General features: G+C 40.5%; 1 long non-coding RNA gene and 1 pseudogene across 4 annotated transcripts in view; both read right to left on the reverse strand.

Annotated features, from left to right (window-relative positions):
- LOC149126949 (uncharacterized) overlaps window positions 1–25,469 on the reverse strand; it is a 223,534-nt gene that overhangs the window by 162,895 nt on the left and 35,170 nt on the right. The window contains exon 3 of one of the 4 annotated variants that reach the window (XR_016232373.1): window positions 22,743–23,351. The exons of 2 other annotated variants lie outside the window; for them this stretch is intronic. This is a non-coding gene — a long non-coding RNA (uncharacterized LOC149126949). Of the gene's footprint in view, window positions 1–22,742; window positions 23,352–24,484; window positions 24,675–25,469 lie in introns of those variants that run through there. One more of the 4 variants, XR_016232380.1, reaches the window with a different exon arrangement.
- LOC149126950 (aspartate aminotransferase, cytoplasmic pseudogene) lies at window positions 15,258–19,472 on the reverse strand (annotated as a pseudogene).

Genomic DNA, 25,469 nt, shown 5'->3' on the forward strand with positions numbered 1-25,469 from the left:
AATAATTTTTAAAATGTTCAAAAGTTAAAGGTATATGTTTATCAAGATAGCCATAAACAAAGTTAAGAGATAAATGATAGAGCTAGAGAATATTTTTTTGTAATGGGTACAAGCATACTTTTAAAAATTCATGGACATGTGCATTGAAGAGTTTAGTTTCATTTGATGGAAAAAATTGAGATGTATGCACAGCATTTTCATAATGCTCGATTTTTTCATGAGCTTTTTGTAGGTACCCTATACATTAGAGATAACAAAAGGGATTCTTACACAAAATAAAAAAAGCATTACCAATGAATAAAAATTCAACAACCTGATAGAAAAATGAACAAAATGATGTGAACAGGTAAGTAACAAAAATAAATACTAATGCCAAACTTTTACAGTTTCCATAAAAATTACCACAAACTTAATGGATTAAACCATATACATTTATTAGCTGACAGTTCTGGAGGTCAGAATACACAAAAACAAGTTGTCAGTAGGCTATATTCCTTACTAGAAGCTCTAAAGGAGTATCTGATTCTACTCATTTGGTTTGTTGGCAGAATTCCTAGAGGTTGCAATACTGGTATCCTAGTTTCCTTGTAGGCTGAAATGGGGAGTCATTCACAGCTTCTAGAGGATGCTACATCCCTTGGTCATCTATCTTCAGCATCAGAAATGGTAGATAAAGTTCTTCTCACATTGAATCCCTGTCATCTTTATGCTTTTAAGAGCTCATTAATTGGATTGGAAAAACTCAGATAGTACTGGGTTGTCTCTCTGTCTCAAGACCTTTAATCCTAACCTCATCTGCAAAATAGGTTTTAATCTATAAAATAACGTATCTGTATGTTCTGGTGATGAGGACATGGACATCTCGATGGAGGGAGTGTTGGAGAAGGTAGGGAGAATGCGGCATAATTCTGTCAATAGCTTATAGTTAGTTTATATTTGTCTATAATCTAAAAATACAGATTTAAACAATGACATTGTAGGAATGAAAAGATATTAAAGTGGAAATAATTAAAATTGAATTATGTTTCTTCCACTGAATTGACAAAGATTAAATATATGACAACATCAAGTGTCAACTAGGATGTGGGACAAACTATTTTATACATTACTGGTATGGGCATATATTGATTTAGGTAAGAAAAAGCAAATGAATAACAGATGGTCACGGCCACATATATCAGTATAATTAAACATATTATAAATATACTATAGATATATTTATATTCATAAAAATATGTATCTTGAATTCTTTTAAAGTCCTAAAGTATACTCATTAAAAGTCACTACAATGATTACCAAAGAGACTAACTTTGTTTAGGAATTTTGGCTTTATTTCATTTGTAGTTTTTTCTGCCTTTTTTAACCTAGATTTAATATATATATAATGACAAGATACCAATTTGTATTTATTGTGACAAGTGAGATTCAGGATTGGTTTTTATCTATCTGGATTTTTTTAAACTTTTGTATTAAAACAAGAAAAAAGGTGATCTGTTTAGATTACAGACATAGAGTCATCAAAGTATTATCTAGAATTTATTTACTAGAGAAGTTGCCAGGGGGTGGTAATTGTGTGAGGGGTACAAATATGCTGGATACCAGCTGATATAATTTATGTATATTGGACAACAGCCATTGTTAACATATTGACTATGGCTGCTTTCCCGATACAATGGCAGAGTTGGGACACTGCAACAGAGACCATATGGCCCACAAAGCCTAAAATATTTACTATTTGGTCTTTTTTGTGCTTTTTGTTTGGAAAGGATTTCTCATTAGAGCTGACCAGAGGTTGTGTGACTCCAGCTCATTGTCTAAACATGGTTATATTTCTACGGGTTACATAATTATTTAGCATCAAGTAACCAGGCAGCTCCCTAAGAGCAAAGATGATCCTGGTGTTTTGGTTGAGAATCAGTCCTAAGGAATTAAATGTATAATCACATCTTTATATTCAGCCCCAGATGGTTCTGCGTAAAGGTATACATCAGAGGACAGATTTTTTGTTTTGCTCCTGGCTGGAGACAGCTACTAAGTCAAATAATTTCCCATTGTGTTTGTGCACAGCCTCTACCCAAGTCTTGCGAATATATTATCCTTACTTCTTTCCATATACTTATACTTACTTACTTCTTTTAAATCTCAAGTGTGATTTTAGTGTTTCTGTTTTACAGCAGAGGGTATGGAGGTTCTGAGAAATTGGGTAAAATTATTTGCTTAGAACATGACAAAGAGGGAGTAGAACCTTCAGTTATTTTTACCCAGTGTGCATTTCCAAGTCTAGAAAATGCTTTCTCTTCTCTTGAATGAGGTCATACAATGAATATTTGATGAATATACACTGTTGCTTCTTTGAATGATGAAGAAACCTACGTAATATGTGACGGAGACTGAGAAAATGGCAAATTTCGAAATCACATACATATCCTTGGTAAACCCAATCTCCTCAGCCCTCCAATTGTGCCTCCCATTGGCACACTTAGATAATCTTTGTGTTACTGCCACAGTTTTACTAATTTCATCCCCTATTTGGACACATGGGAGTCCCAGTCCCCATCACAGATCCCTGCTAGTATTGCTGGTTTCTCCACGTTGATCACAAACAAATCTAAGCTTATATGCACCATGGCCTTTTTTTTTTTTTTTTTATTTGACAGGCAGAGTTAGTGAAAGAGAGAGAGAGAGAGAGAGAGAGAGAGAGAGGTCTTCCTTCTGTTGGTTCACCCCCCAAATGGCTGCTACAGCCAGTGCGCTGTGCTGATCCGAAGCCAGGAGCCAGGTGCCTCCTCCTGGTCTCCCATGCGGGTGCAGGGCCCAAGCACTTGGGCCATCCTCCACTGCCTTCCTGGGCCACAGCAGAGAGCTGGACTGAAAGAGGAGCAACTGGACAGAACCGGTGCCCCGACTGGGACTAGAACCCGGGGTGCTGGCGCCGCAGGTGGAGGATTAGCCAAGTGAGCCGCGGCATCGGCCCCACCATGGCCTTCTACACATAGAATCTCCCTGGTCTTTTGGGCACTAGTAAGTCTTTGATTGCTCCATTGTTCTACTCTCCTCTGAGCCCTATCAACACTGCTAGCTTCAAATTTCCACTTCCAATTCTGACACAGCCTGGTGATCTCTTGAGAAGTGGTAAAAACATGTCTGGCTTTCTTCTTGTGTTCTTGTAGTAGGGTTTCTGAGATACCCAAATAAAAGAGTTCTTTGTATTCGCCTGCCTGGTCCCTTTCTCCCCAGCACTTGCACATGCTATCAGATTATCAGATTGCAATAGATTATTATGTCTCCCACTTCATTCTCTTATGAATCCACCATTCACTGCTAAGTGCCTAAGCCTCATAGGTAAGTTTGTTGATAGCATAGGCTCTTATTTCTCTTTAGATAATTTTCTCCTTAGGCCCTTCTGGATCTTTTTTGAAATGTTGCTTCTGTTTTCTCCAAGCTGAGAGTCCTAATAAATACCTATACCATAATAATAGACGTGGGTGTAAACTATCTTTTTAAACTCAGGGAATGACCCAAAATAACTTCCCTACCACCTCTAAACTGAGAGTGAACCTCTATAAAAAGGCGAATCAGTGAATACAGATAGATACTGGCATAGGAAAACATTCTAAGTAATTATGTCAAAGTATCCTAACCCCGTTCCTCGATTCTACATAGATATAGCACTGAGAGGATGTGATGTTTAATTTTACATGTGAGCTAGCCGGATACTGTGTCCAGATGCTTGTCCAGCCAATACACTAAATGTTTCTGCAACACAGAACATTGCATGGCAAGAGAAAGGAAACATGTCTCTCAGTCTCTGACCTTATAAAGCCACTAGGATCCAATCATGGGCATTCTACATAATGACCTAATCCAATCTCATTACTTGCCAAAGGCCCTATCTCAATTAAGTTTCCACATTTTTTAAAGATTTTTTTTTATTTATTTGACAGTCAGAGTTACACACAGAGAGGAGGGGCAGAGAAAGAGAGAGAGGTCTTCCATCTGCTGGTTCACTCCCCAATTGTCTGTAACAGTTGGGGCTGAGCCAATCTGAAGCCAGGAGCCAGGAACTTCTGGGTCTCCCACTAGGTTGCGGGGGCCCAAGGACTTGGGCCATCTTCTACTGGTTTCTCAAGCCATAGCAGAGAGCTGGATTGGAAGTGGAGCAGCCGGGACTTGAACTGGTGCCTATATGGGGTGCTGGCACTACAGGTGGTGGCCTTACCTGCTATGCCACAGCACAGGCCTCAAGTTTCTACCTTCTTACTTCATTTAGCATAAGAAATTGAAGCCTATATTGCATGAGTTGGGGTCTAAATTATATTGGTATTCAAACTATACTATTCTGCTTCTGGCTCCCCTATGGTTAATCCACTCCCATAGTTTCAAAGCTTTAACTCAGTTGAACATTAATTCAAACATCTGAGGTCCAGGAGGTAGTATATGGTACAGTGGGTTAAGCCACCAGCTGCAACACTGGCATCTCATATGGGTGGCTATTTAATCCCTGGCTCCTAGATTTCTGATCCAGCTCCCTGCTAATGGGCTTGGGAGGGCATCAGAGGATAGTGCAGGTACTTGGATCCCTGCCACCCATATTCAAGACCCAGATGAAACTCCTGGCTTCTGGTTTCAGTCTAACCCAGCCTCGGCCATAGTGGCCATTTGGGGAGTAAATTGGCAGATGAAAAATTTCTTTATTTCTCTTCCTCTAACTCTACCTTTCAAATAAAATGAATAATTTTTTAAAAAAATCTGAAGTCCAAAATCTTATCTGAAACTCAAAGCAAAATCTTCCAACTATAAAAAGCCAAGTTACATACTTCCAAGATACAATTATGGGAAAGGCACAGGTATATACTTCCATTTCAAAAGGGGGCAGACTAGGAAATAGACCATAGGAATAACTGGCCAAAGCAAATCTGAAACCCAGCAGAGCAAACATTAAATCTTAAAGCTCCGTGTCCAGCATCCAGGTCACACATAGAAAATGCCAAGGTCTGCCAGCTGTGTGGATTTTGTCTGAGTTTGCTTGAGACACAGACTAAAAGCAAGGAAATTAACCTCTCCAGGTATCCTAGGAAAGCCCATGGAAAGAACTCCAGGTTCTCATGAAATAGTTCCACCCTTCTAGGATTTAAGGCCTATGCTGAGTTGCTTTTGAGGCCTTTTTTGCTATTGTATTGTCCATTAGCACATGGTTGTCTTTTACCTGTGCTAACAGCAAGTGGTTTCCTAAACACACTTTCCTATCCTAAACAGATATTTTCTTTGTTCCCTTTTGGGTCATGCTGCAAAATTTCCAAATCTTTCCACTCTGCTCCTTTTGGCCCCTGATTATGTCTGTAAAACTTACTAAAAGTACCCAATAACAGCCATGCTACAGCCTGAATCATCTGCTGTTTTCAAATCTGCTAAATAAACTAGGTTATCACTTTTAAATTCTGCCTTTCACAAAGTCTCAGGGCATGGATACAATAACGCCAGAGGTTCTTCGCATCACAAGGATGGCCTTTAACCTGATTCCTGATAGCGTCCTCATGTTCTGAAATCTCACATCAGCATGGCCTTTGCTGTCCACATTTCTATCAGCACTCAGGTCTTTTGAGTCTTTATCAGCATCACCCATACCACTCTACTTTATAGCATTCTAGACTTTGTCCAGCCTGTTCCTTCAAACTCTTCCAACATCTTTACATTAACCAATTCCAAAGACACTTAAACAGCTTCAGGAATAGTTATTTTAACAATCCTCTGCTTTTGGTTAATAATGAAATATCTAGGGCAAATTGCTTATAAAACAAGAATGTTCATGTGGCTCATAGTTTTGCAAGTTCAAGTCCAAGTTTGAGCAGCCACATTTGTTTGGTTTTGGTGTTGGCATTCCTGTTGGCCGAGTCCTAAGGCAGCAGATAGTATCACACAGTAAGAGACAGGGAGCACACATGTCTGTTTATCTCCTTCAATAATAGCAAATCCAGTGGCCAGCATTGTGGCACAGTGGATAATGCCACCACCTGCAATGCTGGCATCCCATGTAGGTGCCAGTTTGTTTTCTGACTGTTCCACTTCCTATCCAGATCCCTGCTAACAGACTGGGAAAAACAGCAAAAGATGGCTAAAGCCCTCTGCCACTCACATGGGAGACCTGATGAAACTCCTGGCTCCTGGTTTTTGCCTGGCTAATGCCTCAAGGTTGTGGCCATTTTGGGAATTAAACTATAGATGGATGACTCTCTCTTTCTCTGCTTCCTCCCCCAACTCAGACAAATAAATGAATCTTCCAACAATCTTTCAAAGGAAAGCCTGGTAGGCCAGGCAGAGTTGTACCTAAGGGTGGAGCCCCTGCAAGGACTGTGTGATCTCATGCCCCTACCTGACCCCACCTGAATGCCCACCTGATAGACTACTAACCACTCCCCTTTGGGAATGAATGAAATGCCTGGAGAACCATGGGCGCTTCCCTTGTTGCACACCCTTGTTGTGCCCTTGTTGCCCCATGACTTCGGGGCACATAGCCCACTGGCGTCTGTCCTGCCTCTGCTTTCCTGTTCCTGGCCTGCTCTCTGCCTGGTATGGCCCCAACTTAGCTTCTGGACTTCTTTCTCCCTTACCTAATTAAAGCCCTCACTTTCCTGTGCATTTCTTTCACTGAATAAAATCCATAAAAATCTTACCATGTTGTCTGGTCTATTTGAGCCAGTATTCAGAAATCTTTTCTGAATACATGGCAAGAACTGACAGGATTATTAATATTGAAAATTATTTATAAGGATGGACAATATCAAAATGGCAACCCAGATGGGACCCTCAGTAACGGAGGGATTCCCCAGGGACTATTAATATTTGTTTGATTGGTTTAAAAGAAAAAAAAAATGGCTACATGGTAAGAAACTGTTTCCCTTGGTTTCTAACTTTGCTCATCTTTCTACAGTCCACTCCCTCCCCTACCTGTGCTTGCGGCTTTCCCTTAGATCAGGGAGTACACACTCACCCTGTGTGTCTAACCATAGCTGAATGCCATGGCTGAAGGAGCGTTCCATGGGTTCACATTCTTCAGGGGGTTGCACTTTCTCACTGCTCCCTTGCTACAGCCCTAAGCAGCCCAGCTGCCAGGGTGGGTGCGTTTCTGGGGGAGGGGTGGGAGCCAAGGCAGAGAAGGTGGGAACTGAAGCCATGATCCCTCTTGCCACTGCCATAGGTGCATATACATGTGTGCTGTTTGTGTGGGGTCTGGGCCACCCCTAAAACAGCTGCCAGCAAAGTCGCACCCATACAAACAGTGGTAACATGCTGGTGCCGCCTGCCCCAGTAGGCGCCACAGCAGCAGCGTAGCTCGTGCATAGCGCCATGACTCTAGCTAGCGCCATTCAGCCACAGCCCCTCGGCTGGTGTTTTCATTCAAAACCAGCAAAGGACAGAGCTTAGGAAGCTTTTCTTTGAGTTTCAGTGCTTGTGGTTTCTGGAAAATGCATGGATTGGTTTCTTCTTGCTGTTTCTTGCTTTGAAAATGTGCTGCCAGTGCTAATGGAATTTGGGCAGAGAGATAAGGATTTTCAGAGTGGGCTAGTTTTTGAGAACTTGTGAAAGCTTTTCAAGTTATAAAATTTCTAAGTTGTTTGTAATGTGTTTTAAAGACAATTTATTTTATAGGGTTAAAATTTAAAAGGCTATTTTATTTTATGGACTAGTTTAAATAGTAACAAAAATTCTGCTTTGCTTTGGGTCTTTGATTTTCAAATCAAGCATGCTTTCAATTGTTAATTTCGAGCTGGGAACTGGTTTGGTTGCCAGTGGTCAAGGCTCCACTTTGTGTCACAGAGGGTGGGACTTCCGTTCCAAGACAATGGTCTCCCATGGGAACTTCCACCCTTACTGGAAGATGGGCAACATATTCTATCCAAAGATGGAGGCCCTCTTGGCCTGCCACATACCTGATTGATAGAGTATTTACTTAGTTTTTAAAGTATAGCCTATTATTATGGCCTCTGCACTGGTCTTTATTGTTTTAGCTTACCCTGGCAGCTTCCACACTGGTCTTTCTTGTTTTGGCTTATGCTGACAGCTTTAATGCTTGTCTTTATTTTAATTTTTTCTTTTAATTATTTGTTTTGCTTTACAAAACAGCATTTAAAAAGACAGTAATAAAAAGGAAACAATTTTGTAAACCCTCTCACCCAGGCTTGGTAAAATAATGGACCCCATTTGGTACATAGAGACTCTAAGGTATCAGAATTGCAATTAATACAATGCATGCAAGTCACATGCTTAAGAAATGATAACTCATGCAGTGTATCCATGTCACATGCTCAAGGATAATTAAGTTTGTGAAGAGCTGTGTCTGTTTTTATCTTCTCAGGTCCTACAGAGAAACTGTAAGCCTGTATAGTTCTGCATACATTCCCACAGACTTAACTTCTAAGGGTACAGTTTAAGAACTTGCCATGGGATCCCAAACCCCTTGAGCTACATGATAAAAGTAACATCTTGAGTGTTAAAGTGATCATATAAATAGGACTGAGTGTCTGATAATAATAATAAAATGGATTAAAGAGGAATAAATGCTCCAACATGGAGAGCAGTCCATATAGCAAACTCATGGAATGAAAATCGCTGTAAGTAATGCTCAGTGACCTCAGAGTCAGCCCTAAAGGCATTGTGGTCTGGCTGAAAATCCCACAACAGTATTTCAGACATGGAAAGCCAGGACACTTGTGCAAAAAGTTTCCCATCATGGAGGAATTCATGGGCAAGACCCCAGTGGAAAGAACTGGTCATCAAAGAAGGATGTACTTTTCTGCAAAGGGAAGAACGAACTTCTACTTTGCACATGGCCTTGTCTGAATACTCACAGAGTTTGTGGATTTAAAAGGCTTCCATAACCTAGGTTGCTCATATCAAGAGCCTTGGGTGATCACTGATGTCATACGTAAGAGAGTGAATTGTTAAATCAGCAACAAGAGTCCCTGTGTACTAATGCCCCATGCAGAACCTCTGTCCTCAAAGAGTATCAGAATAAGTGGTGGGCCGGCGCTGCGGCTCACTGGGCTAATCCTCCGCCTTGCGGCGCCGGCACACCGGGTTCTAGTCCCGGTCGGGGCACTGGATTCTGTCCTGGTTGCCCCTCTTCCAGTCCAGCTCTCTGCTGTGGCCCCGGGAGTGCAGTGGAGGATGGCCCAAGTGCTTGGGCCCTGCACCCCATGGGAGACCAGGATAAGTACCTGGCTCCTGCCATCGGATCAGCGCGGTGTGCTGGCCGCGGCGGCCATTGGAGGGTGAACCAACGGCAAAAAGGAAGACCTTTCTCTCTGTCTGTCTCTCTCACTGTCCACTCTGCCTGTCAAAAAAAAAAAAAAAAAAAAAAAAAAAAAGAATAAGTGGTAAAACATGTTCCCAAAGATTTACTTTGTTCTAGTGAGTTATATTCTCATGTATCATAAGTTTTAGTTATGCCTAAGTGTCCAACTCCATTGCCTGTATTCTTAAGTGTTTCTTTAAAGTTAACTAAGTGTCTCAAACATGGACTCTGAAGTCTATGTCTGCCTGTGATACTCATATCTCACATGTTTTAATATACAGTCAAATGAAAAGTACAGAATGGTTCAAAGCCTCAAGGCTACTAATGGGACAGTTGTTTCAATGCAAATTATTGTGTGTCAAACCCAAGGGATAATTTCTTCTGCATCCCATTAAACCCAGAATCTGGTAAAGTGAGGATACAAAGTTTCCCAAACTAAAGCTCAGGTTTCTAAACAAGAAGTAGATTACCTGGGATATGTTCTAACCCCAGAAGAGCATGCTCTTTCACTCAAGAGAAGGGAAACTGTCATCACAGACCAAAAAGCAGCTAAGGACATTTCTGGGAATGGCAGGATCCTGTGGAATATGGATTCCAGGATTTGGATTGTAAGCTTTGTATAGAGCTTTAAAACGCCCTGACACAGACACACTGTGCTGGACAGAGGAGCTACAAAAGGTGTTCCAAAGAATTAAAGAGCTTTTAACAGAAGCTCCAACATTACACATTCCTGAGGAAGCCATTCATAGAAAGATCTTCTTCAGATCAGTTTCAGCTACTGAGCATGACCACCTCAGTAAAATTAAGGTTAAACTTCTACCTCTTAAGGCTTCACACGTGAACTCAAAAGACATGCTCGATTATTCCTGCAAGCCAATCAAAGATCTTAAATATCTCTTCAAAAATAAAAGATAAGTAAAGCTTTTGCTTTTGTCACATCAAGATTGCTGTACTTTCAGGCAGGCATGCTGTATCTGCTGTATCTGCCTCTTTTGATTCTCTCTGGGAGATGTTATTGACAATAAAACTCCTTAATGGGTTCTTCTATTATAATTCTCTAAGTTTAGGCTAACTGGTTTTATTATCTGCATAAGTGCAGCCTATTGCCACTCACTATCTGGGAGATGGTGAAATATTTCCAGCTTAAGGGGCACTCCACTCACAGCTGATTTTTTTCCAGTTTTGCTTATGCCAATTGACAAACTTATATGTTGTAGAACTCAACAACTTCTAAGAATAATTGACCATACAGAGGTCACAGCCATTGATAGGGACCAAAAATTCTCCAGTTCATAAAGTAAGTTGTTAGATGAGATAGACCAGAGACCTTCAGACCCAGGATAGGCAGGGCTTGTGCTACGCCCAATAAGCAGGAAGCAGCTATAGAAGATATGATGATTCTATGCCCTTCAGCATCCCTTAAGACGAAGGTCTGGAATCTCTGCTGGGGGGATGATCTAGATAGGTAGATAGGATAAAATAAATCAGATTTGTGAGCTGGAGACATCGTCCCCTGTGTGATGCCACGCCCCTTCCTGACCCTACATGTATGCCCAGCTGCCAATCAAACTACATTACCACTCCCCTTTGGGAGTGAATAAAAGGCCTAGAGAACCATGGGCCTTGCCCATGTTGTGCACCCTTGCTGCCCTTGTTGTGCCCTTGTTGTCCCGTGTCTTTGGGGAACCTGGCCTTATGGTCTCCACCCTACCTCTGCTTTCCTGTCCGCATGCTCGCTCCACATGCACCAGGCCTGCTTTCTGCCTGGCCTGGTATGGACTAGCTTAGCTTCTAGACTTCTTTCTCCCCTAATTAAAGCCCTCACTTTCCTGTGCATTTCTCTCACTAAATAAAATTCTTAAAAATGTACCATGTTATCTGGTCTATCTGAGCCAGTATTCAGAATTCTTATCTGAATAGATGGCAAGAACCCACATATTGAAAATTATTAATAAGTCTGGATGATAGCACAAGAACTGATTTCTTCAAATCTCTGTCTCACTCACTCTTCACACATGACACATAAATATATCCTATTCATTTTGTTTTTCTGGATAACATCTACTAGCACATATAACTCAAAGTATGTCACTAATGAAGTATATTTACATTTACAAATTGACAGCACACGGGCATCCAATAAGATGTTAGGATACAGTATTTAATAAGAAATATGTTATGTTTTATCTGGGAACATTTCAACCATTTAAAGCCAGACTTCCAGGTGAATCCCAATGATTCCAGATTCCCAAAGGTATACTTTTATGTAATTCTTCCATGTCATACCAGGGTTAATTTACATGATTGACACAACCTAACAAAATGATATGAACACAGAGGTCATATCACTAAACAGGAGCTTTAAGAAGCTTAAGGACATTGTCCTGCAGCAGTTTTAATTGAAGCCTAAATGAGGGAAGGAATTATCTTAGAGCAATTTGTGCGTATAGCTTTATTTAACATAATGAACCCCCAAAAAGATTCAAAGAGACTAAAATTTTTTTATAGAAAACCAAATTTCAAGAATCATAGAAAGGGAAAAAGAGTAGGAAAGGAAGAGTTTTGGATTTTCAAATTTCTGCAAGTAAGAAGTAGGGGCAAACATGTTTCCTTTTGTGAAAAAGTGTAACTCAACGAAGAACCTAGATTTTGAAGCATAGAGCCTAGAACTATGCTTGTCATTTGCAGGCAAGAGTTGGACTGAGTCCTAAACAAGGTACTTTCACAAACACGTCTGGATAAGATTTCAGACCTGGGCCACTGCACATGTCTTCTGTTTTCTCCCTTTTTAAATAGGAAGTGCTCTAGCAGTTATGCTAATCCTGCCCCAGCACTGTTATTTTGTGTGTGTTGTGAGGAGAGGTGGGGAGAAAGTCACTTGTCTCTAGCTCACAAGTCTCCAAATTGAGAGGATCGGACTCAAGGTGCTTTCCTTAAGGCATTAATGAAAAAACTCCTGTGTACCTGGACTTCATGTGGATGACGACATTCTGGATGTGTGGATTCTGGAAGCTTTCATAAAGTGAGATTTTGGTGTTTTTAGTTGAAGAGAGTAAGCTATTTTGCCTATGGAACAGATATGAATTATGGGTTAGAAAGAGGGCCAAGTGCAGGAGCCAGCCCCCAAGACAATTGTCAATCATCCCCAAGTCTTAGAATTCGGTCTCTTTTGTAGTCTCTTCCCATACTGTAACTATTCTATTTGCTCTGTGACAAATAGATTATATTAGAGGTGATGGCATTTCATTTCTGAGATGGATTAGAAAAGTTATTGACTTTCATTTTGGTGCTGTCAGTTCTTGTTCTCTCTCTGTCCCCCTCCCACCCTCCTCCCCACACTGTCTCCCTCCTCTCTTCCTTTACAGCACCTACTCTGACACAAGTCAGCTGTTATAAGCATCAGAAAAAAGAGGTCCATATATTGAAGAACTGGGGCCTGTGATCTATGACCAGTAAGAAACTGAAAGCTACCGTCAATAGGCACACATGGGCAATGGGCAATGGGTCCTCCATTCTCAGCCAAGCTTTCTACAGGCTTCATCCAAAACCTTGACTGTGGAGTGGGTGAGTAGTGCGGTGGTTAAGTCACCACTTGGAATGCCCACAGCCTATACCTGTTTTGTTCAAGTTTCTTGTTAGTGGGCACCTTGGGGAGGTAGCAGAGATGGTTCAAGGACTTGGGTCCTTGCCACCTATGTGGGAGACCCAGATGGAGTTCCAGGCTCCTGGCTTTACCCAGTCCAGCCCTAGCTGTAGCAGAATTTGGGAAATCAATCAGCAAATGGGAGATCTCTGTCCCCTTCTGTGTTTCTCTCTGCCTTTCAAATAAATACAAAATGACATATTTTTTAAAGCTCTACAGCAGAATGAGCAAGATAGTACGAAAAACCCAACAGCAGTCACTGCTGCTGCTACTGATGCATGTTGGTCTAAACCTTTGGTCAGATGGAGAATGGAAATGGAAATGTTATCATACAAAACCTGCATATGGCTCCAACACTATAATCAAAGATGTGCAAAAAGCTAAGAAAAATTAAAAAGTCTGTGCCTCATTCCTACATCCTAATTCTGCACATAAATCTATTTAGTAAAGCGTGGGTCTCTTTTGAAATCTCAGTGGCAGAGAAGGATTGGAACATTTTTAGCTTTCAAATTTCTTCCATTAGAAAGGAAGTAGGATGGAGGTTGAGAGCCAATTCTCATTCTCCTCCATAATGTGTGCTCACAAGGAGTTTGCGAGCTGAATGGAATGACAAGATTAACAGAGTATGACAAGATTAGAGGAAGGCATGTGTTAAATCGACTGTTACAGCTTAAGCTCAACAGAAGATCAGAGAAAAGGATTAGTGTGTGATGGCATACAGGGTTTCATGGAAGGAGCTGGCTTTCAGTAGGGACTTGGAAAGATGGTATTCAATGCAAGTGGATGAGAAGAGTAGAGTAAAGGAAGGGATGAATCCAGGATGAGTGCAGGTAACGGCACAGAGAATAATGAAGCACACAGCTGGTTGGGAAGGGTGGTGATAATAATGAACTGTGAAACATGTAGGATTATAAAAATTCATGTAACATTTAAATACATTGCATGTGGGTATATATGTACTGAATGTTCACAATGTACTTTTACATACTTATGTAAGATTACATGGCTTATGATCATTCAGCAGATTTGATTTTCTTTCCTAGCTACTGATGGTTTTAGGCTATCCTACATGAAATACATACCCAGAGATATCTCAACGTTTCCTTTTCCCAGTCCTGGTCATATTTATATACGATGAAAGAACTTAGGCTTGATTTTCTGATTCGTTCTTTGGATCTCTTACTACAAAAATCTTTCTCTAAGGTCCCTAATTGTTGTCACTTTCTTCTTTCTTGAGAGACTAGACCCATTTCGTATCTTCCTAGTTATGGCTTCTGGTCTTGCTTTTCAATGAAAAATGTTGCTCATTGTCATGTGGACTTGTCTAATTTTAAGGATAAGATGTACCTGGAAATTGCCTGCTATTATGCCTCCTCATTAAGAGCAATAACCTCATCCATTTGATATATTAATAATTACTTTATTGAATTGTGTTATATTCCAGGAAATGTACTAAGTACCTTCCAAATGATTTTCTAAATCCAAATATGTGTTTTTATGCCCATTTCATAGATGAGGGAACTAAGGAGATTTATTGAACCCAGAGCCTGTATTCTTTCCAATATATCACAAAAATCAAAACATAAAACATTACCTATTTAAGATAGTATCACAGATCTCACAGCTAACAAAGTTTTGCTGTTGTCCACAGTTTCATTTAATCCTAAGAATCAGCAATGAAGTAAGAATGCTAGGGAAATACTTTGTCCTTTTTATAGATTAGTTAGGAGAAACAATTAACTTCTAACTCATCTGCCATAGCAAGTTGATGTCATTACACTTTGACCGTCTTATTTGAAGAAACTCTTAATTCCACATGTTAGATAGACAGACACATAAATAGACAGAGTCTCATCAGAATTTGAAAACTAGAGAATTATGTTTTGAAAACCTCCTATTTTACAAAGAATATGTGTTTTCGCCACACCACAAACTGGTAAAATATAGTTATGACTCTAACGATTTTTCTGATGATTGTTCTTTTTAATTGGAATATTTATTTGATTTGTTTACTGAAGTAGAACACAGAATAGAGTGAACTAGAAAATATCACAATACACTCCACATAGCAAGGGTAAATATTGCACGAAATCTTTGCTTCAATTCTGTGTGTGCGCGCGCGTGTGTGTATATGTCATGAAATAAATGTATTTCTTACCACACTCACCCTGAAGATTTAAAGCTCAGGACCATAGACATACTATGCAGAAAAAATGGTAAGATCACATACTATGAGTGGAGATGATTACTTTTTTCATTTTATTATTATTATTATTATTATTTTTGACAGGCAGAGTTTTAACACCACAGCCAATACCCACAATCATAGATTGCTCCTTCATACAACTTGATCTTTGGGACTAGATTTTGTACAGAGTCACTAATGTTCAGAAGCTTATGACCAGCATGTGCAATGCTCCTGCTTCTAGCACGGGACAGGAACAAGACTCCCACCTCCCAAAGTACCTCTTTATTCTTAAATAACAAGCTTAATTAGCTTTAGCCTCAAAAATGTTTTAATCCCAAATCCTGTAGTATTTTCAAGGGGTGTGCTCTTCACCTCGGGTCAGTTGAGACACCGAGTCTGTCCTTTTCACTCCTTCAGATAGTACTAATCCATATTATGTACAACTAGGCTTTTGTGGGCAGGGAACTCATATGACAGAGAACCATGTTGGTGGTACTGCACAGGATCATGCTTCTGTGCTGGATTTTAGTCCTGCTTCATGGATCCAGATGCCCACAATATCTAGATTTTGGGTGGTTAAGCCACACATGGTGATCCTTCTATTTGGCAACAGGTAGATGTGCTTTTTGTTAATTAAATATTCAACCTGATTGGGGTTTGCTCTGGTGAAGTTGAACATGCCAATTTGCTCAGTGATGTACATTCAGGTCCTAAGAATCCTGAGGGCTTCCAATTGTGCTCTGAGTTCAGAACTCACAGTCAGAATGGGATCAGCCATTGTCTTCCCAATATGTGTCCCATTCCTTAAAGAGCTCAAGGATAGAGAGAGAACAGGCCATGGTGAAAGCTCCCTGGGCAGGGGCATTGCACCAAGCAATCTGAACAACTTTCTCCATCTGGAACAGGGCCCACAGGATGCTGTCAGATCCTTTTCCTACCGTGGTCAGATTCTCCACTCACTTGTTGTAGAGCCTGAATTAGGACTGCGAGCAGAAGCCATTGGAGTCAAAAGAGTAAGCGGCTCAGGCATCTTTCTCTAGTTCTCCAGACGCAAAGGCCCAAGACGCTGAACAAAAACTTATGCTTCATGACAGAAGTTACCTGCTGCTGCTGCTCCAAAGTTGGGGAAGTCCCAACTGGGTTGTGTGCACAGGCATGCAGGTCAAATGACAGATAACTCAAGGACATTCTCCAGATATTCTGGAAATCATAGAGGTCCAATCCTCTTTTCTCTGCAGCCCAGTAGTAAAAAGCTAAAATGTCCTTAAAATGAGTGGCACAAAATACAGCATGAGTATTCTCCCAGGTCGATGAGGATACAGGGATAGGTGTATCCTTATTTATGTCATTGTACCGTCATGCTGAGAACTCAACTCCAAATCAAAGTGCTCTTATCCCTCCCAAATATTGCACATATCCTACCACTTCTCCTGGAGAGCTGGGCTATCATGTCTAAGGGCAAGGTGAGAAACACAGGTCTGGAACTCTGCCAGGCCCAGGGTGGGCAGGTACACATCTTGAGGCCATTCTTATTAGCAATCATCTGCTTGACCTTCAGCACTAATGATAAAACCCGGGTCTGGCAATCAAACCAAGCAGGCTTTGCAGGGATCTGGACCCTCCTGAAAGTCAGCAAGGAAGTTAAAGACCAGGAATGGCTGGGCCTGGGAACCTCAGCAAACAGTGGAAGAGCCGTAGCAAAAGACTGGGAATCTGCTCAGAGTCTTCGCCCAGTATCTGGAACTGCCTGGCACCCACCGATTCCATCTTGATAGCAGTTAAGCGTGATCTGCAGGGTCACACAATTAGGTTTTTCACTTGGGACAAGGTAAATGAATCAAATATTTGTGATCTTTTTGAGTCTCTAACCAAATCTTCAATGCCTTCTGCTAATTAATGCATCATTTTAATAGAATATTGAAAGAACTATTTTTTAGATTTACTTTTATTTCTTATTTTCCTATTCTTTACTGCTGTAGACCTCCAGGTATTCTCTCTGGCCAACTTTCACATGCAGTGAAAACATGAATGTGCTATTGGGGTTCACTATCCATGTGTTCACTATACCATGTGTTAGAGAGTGTTAATGCATAAGCTAACCTCGGAAAATAAAGTTTAACCTCAAATTTTTAAAAAATGGAACTTTAGTTATTTGTCAGGATGTGGAAAAGAATTATAACTTCAGAATGACTCCAGTTCTTAAATTCCATCTTTCAGCAATTAGACCTCAACCAGCCTGCCCTTTTCCTGATCTAGAAACAAAAATTTATGCCTATGTAGCATCAAAAATTCCTTGGTTATAATCAAGAGGAACATAAAGGTGAACATTTTCATTAGTGCCTGTCATGAACATTGTAGAGAAAAGAATTATAACCCACCCTAGTCCAATCCATCTTTCCTGAGGAGTCGTTTAAAGGAAAAAAAAAAATCCTTGATTTTCCAGTTACTCTAACTCCTTGAAATAAGTTTTCAAGTTGCACAGGAAGAGTTCTCAAGGAGTAGCAAAGGCTGTTTGATCTTAGCTGGAGCCATAGGGGAAATTCGCGAGTTGGGGACTAATGATTCTATGTCAGAAATAATGATTCAGTTCTAAAATCAGAGATATTGATTGAAATCCAAAATGCAATTCTTAAGACTGTGGAAAAAGAGTTAATACATTTTTTCATATATTTAATTAATCAACCATTATAAGAAAAAGAATGAAAGACAAATGCATTGTTTTGGGCTTATTGAAAACTTCACAATTGCATGAAATCTATATGAGAATTCAAATATTTCACTTTCAGACCACAGAGAAAGAAGTTTGTAGCTCAAGACAAAAATTTAAAAGTGAATGGAAAAAATCAATAATTGGCTGTATAGTAATAAATAATTATTCTTGTAAGACCACAAAATCACCTTTGAGACTAATAGATTTATTAATACATGTCCAAGTTGCTACTGTTATTTACCTAAAGTAGTAAAATTTCAAACTGTAAACTTCTAAACATGCCACAAGCAATCACATTTTTACATAGGGCATGCTATTTCAGATCAATATTTGCTTATGTATGCTGATAGGTCCACCAACATTCCTATATTCATGTTATGGTAAAAATATATGTTTTGCACTATGCCAGGATAATATTGAAAAGCTTAGAAATGTCATATTTTTGGAGCCAGCATTGTGCTGCATGCAACACCATTATCCCATATCAGTGCTGGTTCAAGTCCTGGCTGTCCACTGGGATCCAGCTCCCTGCTAATGGCCTGGGAAAAGTAGCAGAAGATGGCCCAAGTGTTTGGGCCCCTATAACCCCCATGGGAGACCTGGAAGAAGCTTCTGGTTCCTGGGTTTCGCCTTGCCCAGACCTGGCCATTGTGGTCATTTGGGGAATGCAACAGTAAGTGGAAGATTTCTTTTTCTGTGTCTCTGATTCTGTCATTCTGCCTTACAAAAAATATTTTTAAAAAAGTGATGTTCTATTCAAGCTTCCAACATTTTGTTATGAATATACAGTAGTCTACCTTTTTCTGTAGGGCATTTGTCCCACGTTCCTAATGGATGCCTGAAAACTTGAACAGTACTGAATCCCACATATACCATAATTTTTCTATACATACATGCCTATGATAAAGCTTAATATATAAATTAGTCATAGTAAGAGATTAACAAGTATAATAAAATGGAAAAATTATAAAAGTGAATGTGTGTGTGCTCCCTCTAAAAATATCCCATTGTACTGTACTCACTCTTTTTTTCTAGCAATGATATGAGATCATACAATGCCCACATGACAAGATGAAGGGAGGTGAGTGCTGAGGCAATGTGACATAGCACTGGTTCCTACTGACCTTACTGACCTTCTGACAGTACATCACAAGGATGATGATCAAGCCATGAAGATGCTCTTTGACTACAGAGACTTGAAACCAAGGAAACTGATACCTTGCATGAGGTCAGAAGGGGGGACTAGGAGTAAGTTTACTGATTAACTCTGTGTTAGGCACAGTTCACAACAGCCTCATTTAACCCTGATAACTGCCAAATAATTTTATATGGTAGCCATCACCTAGCTAGAATTTGGCTGGATAACCAGTTTCTCTCAGTCCAATTTCTGGCTTTTGGTAGGTTGCATAGCTGACTTAAAATTTTCACATCTCCCTGAGTTCACTCCCCATGTAGCGCCCTCTCACTATTGCTTGGTAACATGAGTTTACTCATGGGACTTTTGTTGACCAAAGTCTTTATAGGTATGACATAAGAAAAAGCATGAATGGAGTTTGCATAATGGGAGTTGGTCTGTTGTACCTCTGTCATTGTCCTGAGAAGCAGCAGCCTCCTGATTCCAGGGGAAGAAGAAAAACATGTTGAACGGAGCCTCCTAAAATAAGATGTTCAAAGCAAGTTGGTAAAGAACAGAACTCCCTCTAGCCAGAAAACAAGATGAGCACATTTCAGACAAGACCAGCTAAGTTCAACCCAGACCAATCAGGTCTAAAGATTTTCCACGTATATAAGCTGAAATGGTAAATGTTTTTTAAGTGGCACAGTGGCTTGATATACAAGTGACAACCAATACAGAATCAGAGGCTCTTTCCCCTGCATTTTGAAGATAATGAAATGAAATATAATGCCTGACAGGAGACACTTAGGGAAGTATTAGGGTATCTTTGCTGTCCTTAGATAATGAAAGTTCAACATTGATGATGAGAGGCAGGAAAGAATGGGAGTAGATAGTATATTATTTTTTCTACTCAAAAATGGTGCTTTGTGACCTCTATTAGCTTAAGGTAAAAGAGAAGTACCAGAAGGGGGAAAAAAAGAGCATACTATGCTTTGATGTAAGGTACAGTCTCACCAGTATACTCCTGAATGTATGTACTCGTGTATCAATAGCAGGTGCTCCTGACTCACTCTTGTACTCTCTGTGTAAGCACTGATGGAAGAGCTATGATTACAGGTAAGATTCACTTCATAGTTAAAGCAACCATGGGGAGTTTGAATGTTTCATCAGGGATTGGCAAACCATAGCCCATGGACCAATGCTACTCTTTGCTTGTTTTAGCAAGTTAAATTATATTGAACACCTCAATATTTATTCAATATTGTCTATTGCTGCTTTTTCTTTGTAATACCAGTGCTGAGAGAGATGATACAACTTTCAAAACAACATATTTGATATCTGGTAAAGTTTAAAAAAATCACTAAGGTGTTATAGGATGATCTGATTAGAAGATGCCAAACCAGATTAGGAAGGTACAGGTAACTGCTCTCAGGTGAAGATGGTGAACATATTCATAATTACAGTGATCACAGTTAACAAAAGGTGGACGGAGACATAATTTCCAGGAATTCTCACTGGGGCTCGCCGTGAAGATTTGAGGTCAATGCTTCTGTCATTTGCTTGTTGCAGGAAAATATTTTGTGCCTTAGCTACTTCAATAAGATTTTATTGTGATGCAGATTTACACTATTCATAACAGATTTGGCTCATAATTTTAGGTGGAAATCCGAGCCAAATGAGACTCCCTTGAAAAGTAGCCACATTCAGCTGCATTCTCTATAAAGCATCTAGCATGTGTGTTTAAACATGTGCATGTATGTTTAAACATATTTCTCAGACCTTGTTGCAAAAATAAAGATTTTGCTCTAGGATAAAGCATATGCACTAATGCAAGGCAAATGTTATCTGACTATATTTGTGGGCACTGTTTAATTGTTGTGCACATCCTCCTTCCCCTCCATGCCTGACAGATCCTGAAGGACCAAATAATTACTATATTCCTCTCTACTTCTAAGTTCCTCTGAGTTCTTGCTGTTGAGATTACCTTGGCGGCTGCTTTCCCCCTTTCCATTTGCTTGTCCTTTGTCTGTTTTCACAGTCCTCCTGGCTGTGTAATCACTCATTCTCTCTCATTTATCACAGCCTTTCCTGGGCCTGACTATGCTATCTCCCCATTTTTGTCACGGTGCACTGGTACATTACAAATACAATTAAACCTCTTACGATACAGCAGCTTTTGGCCAACACATCCCAGCTTCAAGGTTGAAAGATTTCTGATATTACCTCCGATATCAGCGCTTTCCCATTTATCGGCAGTGTCCGGACTAATGCAGTAGTGTTGCATTAATTAAAGGAAGCATCTTGTAGTACTGCTGTTTTTGCCAGTCTGACACTGACTCAGGAGTCTGATGCCTGCTCATGTTTTAAGAACCATTTATCACCCATGTCATCCCAAAGCAGCCAGCTGTCGGAGCCAAGGCTCATTTGCATTTCATCAACCACAGGCTCTCTTTCTCTATCTCACTCTCAAGGCTTTGTATAGCAGCTTTAATTTTTTTTTAAAGCACATTTTTCAAAGAAGGAGCCTAGCTAAAATTAGTATGCTACATAGAAAGATGGTTTGAATACCAGACACAAGTCTCCTTATTGACTATGGCCAAAATAAGTAACAGAGATTTCTTCTTGGATCTGTTCTTTCACTTTGGTGAGGTTGTGGGGAGGTGAGGAGAGCTGTAATCATGACCCTACTCCCCAACATTGCCATGTGATCATCATCAATATTCTTACTCGACAATGAACAGAGATTCAATTTCATTTTCTGATTGTGAAAACAGATTATTGTTGTAAGAAGTGAAAGGTATTTTATTCTATTTCATCCTTCATTTTGCATGGGGCCAACTGTTCTCCTTACTCTGTCCAGTCCCAAATTTCATAACCTTCTGTATTTACCAACACTTTTAGACATATCTGGGACAATGAAAATTTCCCAAACCAGAGAAAAATGAAATGGTGCACCTTGTGTTAAACTATGTTTTATATTTGTCTTGATAATTTCAACACTTATGTAATTAATGCACATGTTTTCCTTTCATATTTAGGTCTTTTATCTATCACCTACTTCTTATTTATCTAAGTCTTAATGCATCTTGAGACATTTTAATTTTTCCTTTCCAAAGCAGAAATAATCTTTCCCCCATTCCCTTGAAACATTTTCATGATAAATGCCTGTTCATGAAGCCTAAATGTGTGGGGCAGTGAGGGGTATCGGTGAGGGTAGGGCAGTGGAACTTGTATGGAGGGAGGGAGGGAAGGAGGGGGGGAGGGGGAGGGGGAGGGAGGCGGGGGGAGATTATGTTAACTCATTGCACCATGGACTTGTCTGCCCTGATTGCTTTATCTAAACAAAATCTCTGGAGTTCTTTTTAGTGTTAATCACACCCTTTTATGTTCTTGCATCTTAACCCAGATGGTCAGTAACACTGTCCACCTGTCTTCCACTGAGGTCATTTGATAAAGGTAATTTAATAGCCTTTTCTGATAATACTCTATAGTCACTGTGGGGCTGGTTTCAGATTCCATTCAGTGACCTAGAAACTTGAAAGTCGTGTATCCATAACTAATCCCTCAGGGTTTCTAGTCTTCAATAGGTAATTATTTCAACAAGTTTCTCTAAAAGAAAGTAATCTTTTGGAATTCCTGCTAAATAGGAAAATAAGAAGTCTGTGTATATTAAATTTAGTTTGCAGTCAAAGCACATTTTAAGATTAATATCATTTAAATTTTAATCAGCCACATATCATTTAAAGAAAATGAACAAATACTTTTCTAATAAGCTCTGTAAAATAGTTTAATTTGATTTTTAGGATAAGTGTTTGTGATTTACGAGTATGTGTTTGATAATCTCCCTAATCCGTTATCAAACACCTTGCAATTTTAAAGATGCATAATATGTTTCATTTTTTAAAAAAAAAGGTATGCTCTTTGATTCAACCAGGATGCCATAAGTTATAAACAACATGAGTTTTTTTTCTATTGACTTGAACATGTCATGTTGATACATTTGATCGCAGATCATTTTTCCAACAATATAGTAGTTTTGTAGAGTTTGATAATGCTATATATAAAAAAGATTCATGGAGGCCGGCGCCACGGCTCCCTAGGCTAATCCTCCGCCTTGTGGCGCCGGCACACCGGGTTCTAGTCCCGGTCGGGGCGCCGGATTCTGTCCCGGTTGCCCCTCTTCCAGGCCAGCTCTCTGCTATGGCCAGGGAGTGCAGTGGAGGATGGCCCTGGTGCTTGGGCCCTGCACCCCAAGGGAGACCAGGATAAGTACCTGGCTCCTGGCTTCGGATCAGCGCAGTGTGCCGGCTGCAGCGTGCTGGTCGCGGCGGCCATTGGAGGGTGAACCAACGGCAAAGGAAGACCTTTCTCTCTGTCTCTCTCTCTCACTTTTCACTCTGCCTGTCAAAAAAAAAAAAAAAAAAATAAGATTCATGGAGAGATATTAATCCCACACAACTTTTCACTGTTTTCCCAATGCCTTTATTTTCTATTTCCCTTCATATTTTTGAGCTAAGACTTTAATGCTTGAAGGTAAAACTTTTTTGCTCAGCTTTGATGCACGTAAATCTCTTATCACATTATAATTATTCCTGCTATGTTCCAGGTTATTAAAATATGCTCACATTGTGTGGGGAGCAACTCGGACTAGACTGTTACTGGAATTAAGACTTATTCTATGCATCTGCTCTCCCACAATATGGCACTGAGAAAGGAGTAACAACTTCTACACAGCTGCCTCTCGCCAACTTGAGTGATGACCTGCAGGAGCTGATCCTGCTCCTGATTGGAGGAGAGCAGCATACTTGGCGTGTGGGTAGCAGAGTTGGGATTGGTGGAAGAGGATTATAAAGGAGGAGAGGGACAACATGCACCAGGAACACCTGAGGAACATCTGAGCAGCCCCCGAGAGAGCCAGCTAGCGGTGTGCCGCTCCCCCGCGGAAGTGGGGAAAGTGGCAGGAGGAACCGCCCTTCCACTGAGGTGGAAGGGTCTGTAGCCAACCCGGGAAGAACCAGCAGCAAATCCGGGAAGGGCCGAGCAGACGAAAGAACAACGCAGGGTCCTGTGTCGTTCCTCCGCAAAGAGGGGGAGCGACATAATGGTGCCGTGACTCGGATAGGAAGCCTAGGCAGGGTTTAGTGTCGTTCCTCCACGAAGAGGGGGAGCGACATAATGGTGCCGTGACTCAGATAGGAAACCTAGGCAGGGTTTAGTGTCGTTCCTCCATGAAGAGGGGGAGCGACAACATTGGTGTAGATGGATTGTTTTCTTAGTAATGCTTTTGTAAACATCCTCCCTTTTTCTATTGTAATTTACTCTTCTGGATTTTCACAACCCTTACAAAATTATGAATTTTTAAAAGATGGTATTAGGGCTCCGGATATTAAGAAGCATGGAGGCCGGTGCCGCGGCTCACCAGGCTAATCCTCTGCCTTGCGGCGCCGGCACACCAGGTTCTAGTCCCGGTCGGGGTGCCAGATTCTATCCCAGTTGCCCCTCTTCCAGGCCAGCTCTCTGCTGTGGCCAGGGAGTGCAGTGGAGGATGGCCCAAGTCCTTGGGCCCTGCACCCCATGGGAGACCAGGAGAAGCACCTGGCTCCTGCTATCGGATCATCATGGTGCGCCGGCTGCAGTGTGCTGGCCGCGGCAGCCATTGGAGGGTGAACCAATGGCAAAAGGAAGACCTTTCTCTCTGTCTCTCTCTCTCACTGTCCACTCTGCCTGTAAAAACAAAACAAACAAAAAAAAAACCATGGATTAACAAAGGTGCATGCAGACTGAAAGAAAAAGGTTGGAAAAAGACATTTCATGCCAATAGAAACCAAAAAAGAACTTGTGTAGGCATCTTAATATCAGACAAAATAGACTTTAACACAAAAACTGTTAAAAGAAACAAAGAAGGGCACTATGTAATGATTAAGGGATCAATTCAACAGGAAGATGTAACTATTATAAATGTATATGCACCTAATTACAAGGCACATGGCTATTTAAAAGATATGTTAAGGGATTTAAATGGAGACTTATACTCCAATACAATAGTATTGGGGGACTTCAATACTCCACTTTCAGCAATGGACAGATCCACCAGAAAGAACATCAACAAGGAAAGAGCAGACTTAATTGATACTATAGACCAAATGGATCTAACAGATATCCATAGAACTTCCCATCCTACAGTTGCAGAATACACATTCTTCTCAGCAGTACATGGAACTTTCTGTAGGACTGATCACATACTAGGCCATAAAGAAAGTCTCAGCAAATTCAAGAAAACAAAATCATACCATGCATCTTCTTGGGCCACAATGGAACAATGGAATGAAGCTGGAAATCAGTAACTTAGGAATCCCTAGAGCATATGCAAACACATGTAGACTGAACAACATGCTCCTGAATGAACAGTGGGTCATAAAAGAAATCAAAAGAGAATTCAAAAACTTTCTGGAAGCAAATGAAGATAACACAACATATCAACACTTATGGGATACAGCAAAAGCAATGTTAAGAGGAAAG

This window comes from Oryctolagus cuniculus, chromosome 4 (assembly GCF_051225735.1).
Source record: "Oryctolagus cuniculus isolate XC-2025 breed Fujian yellow rabbit chromosome 4, ASM5122573v1, whole genome shotgun sequence".
Taxonomy (NCBI): domain Eukaryota; kingdom Metazoa; phylum Chordata; class Mammalia; order Lagomorpha; family Leporidae; genus Oryctolagus; species Oryctolagus cuniculus.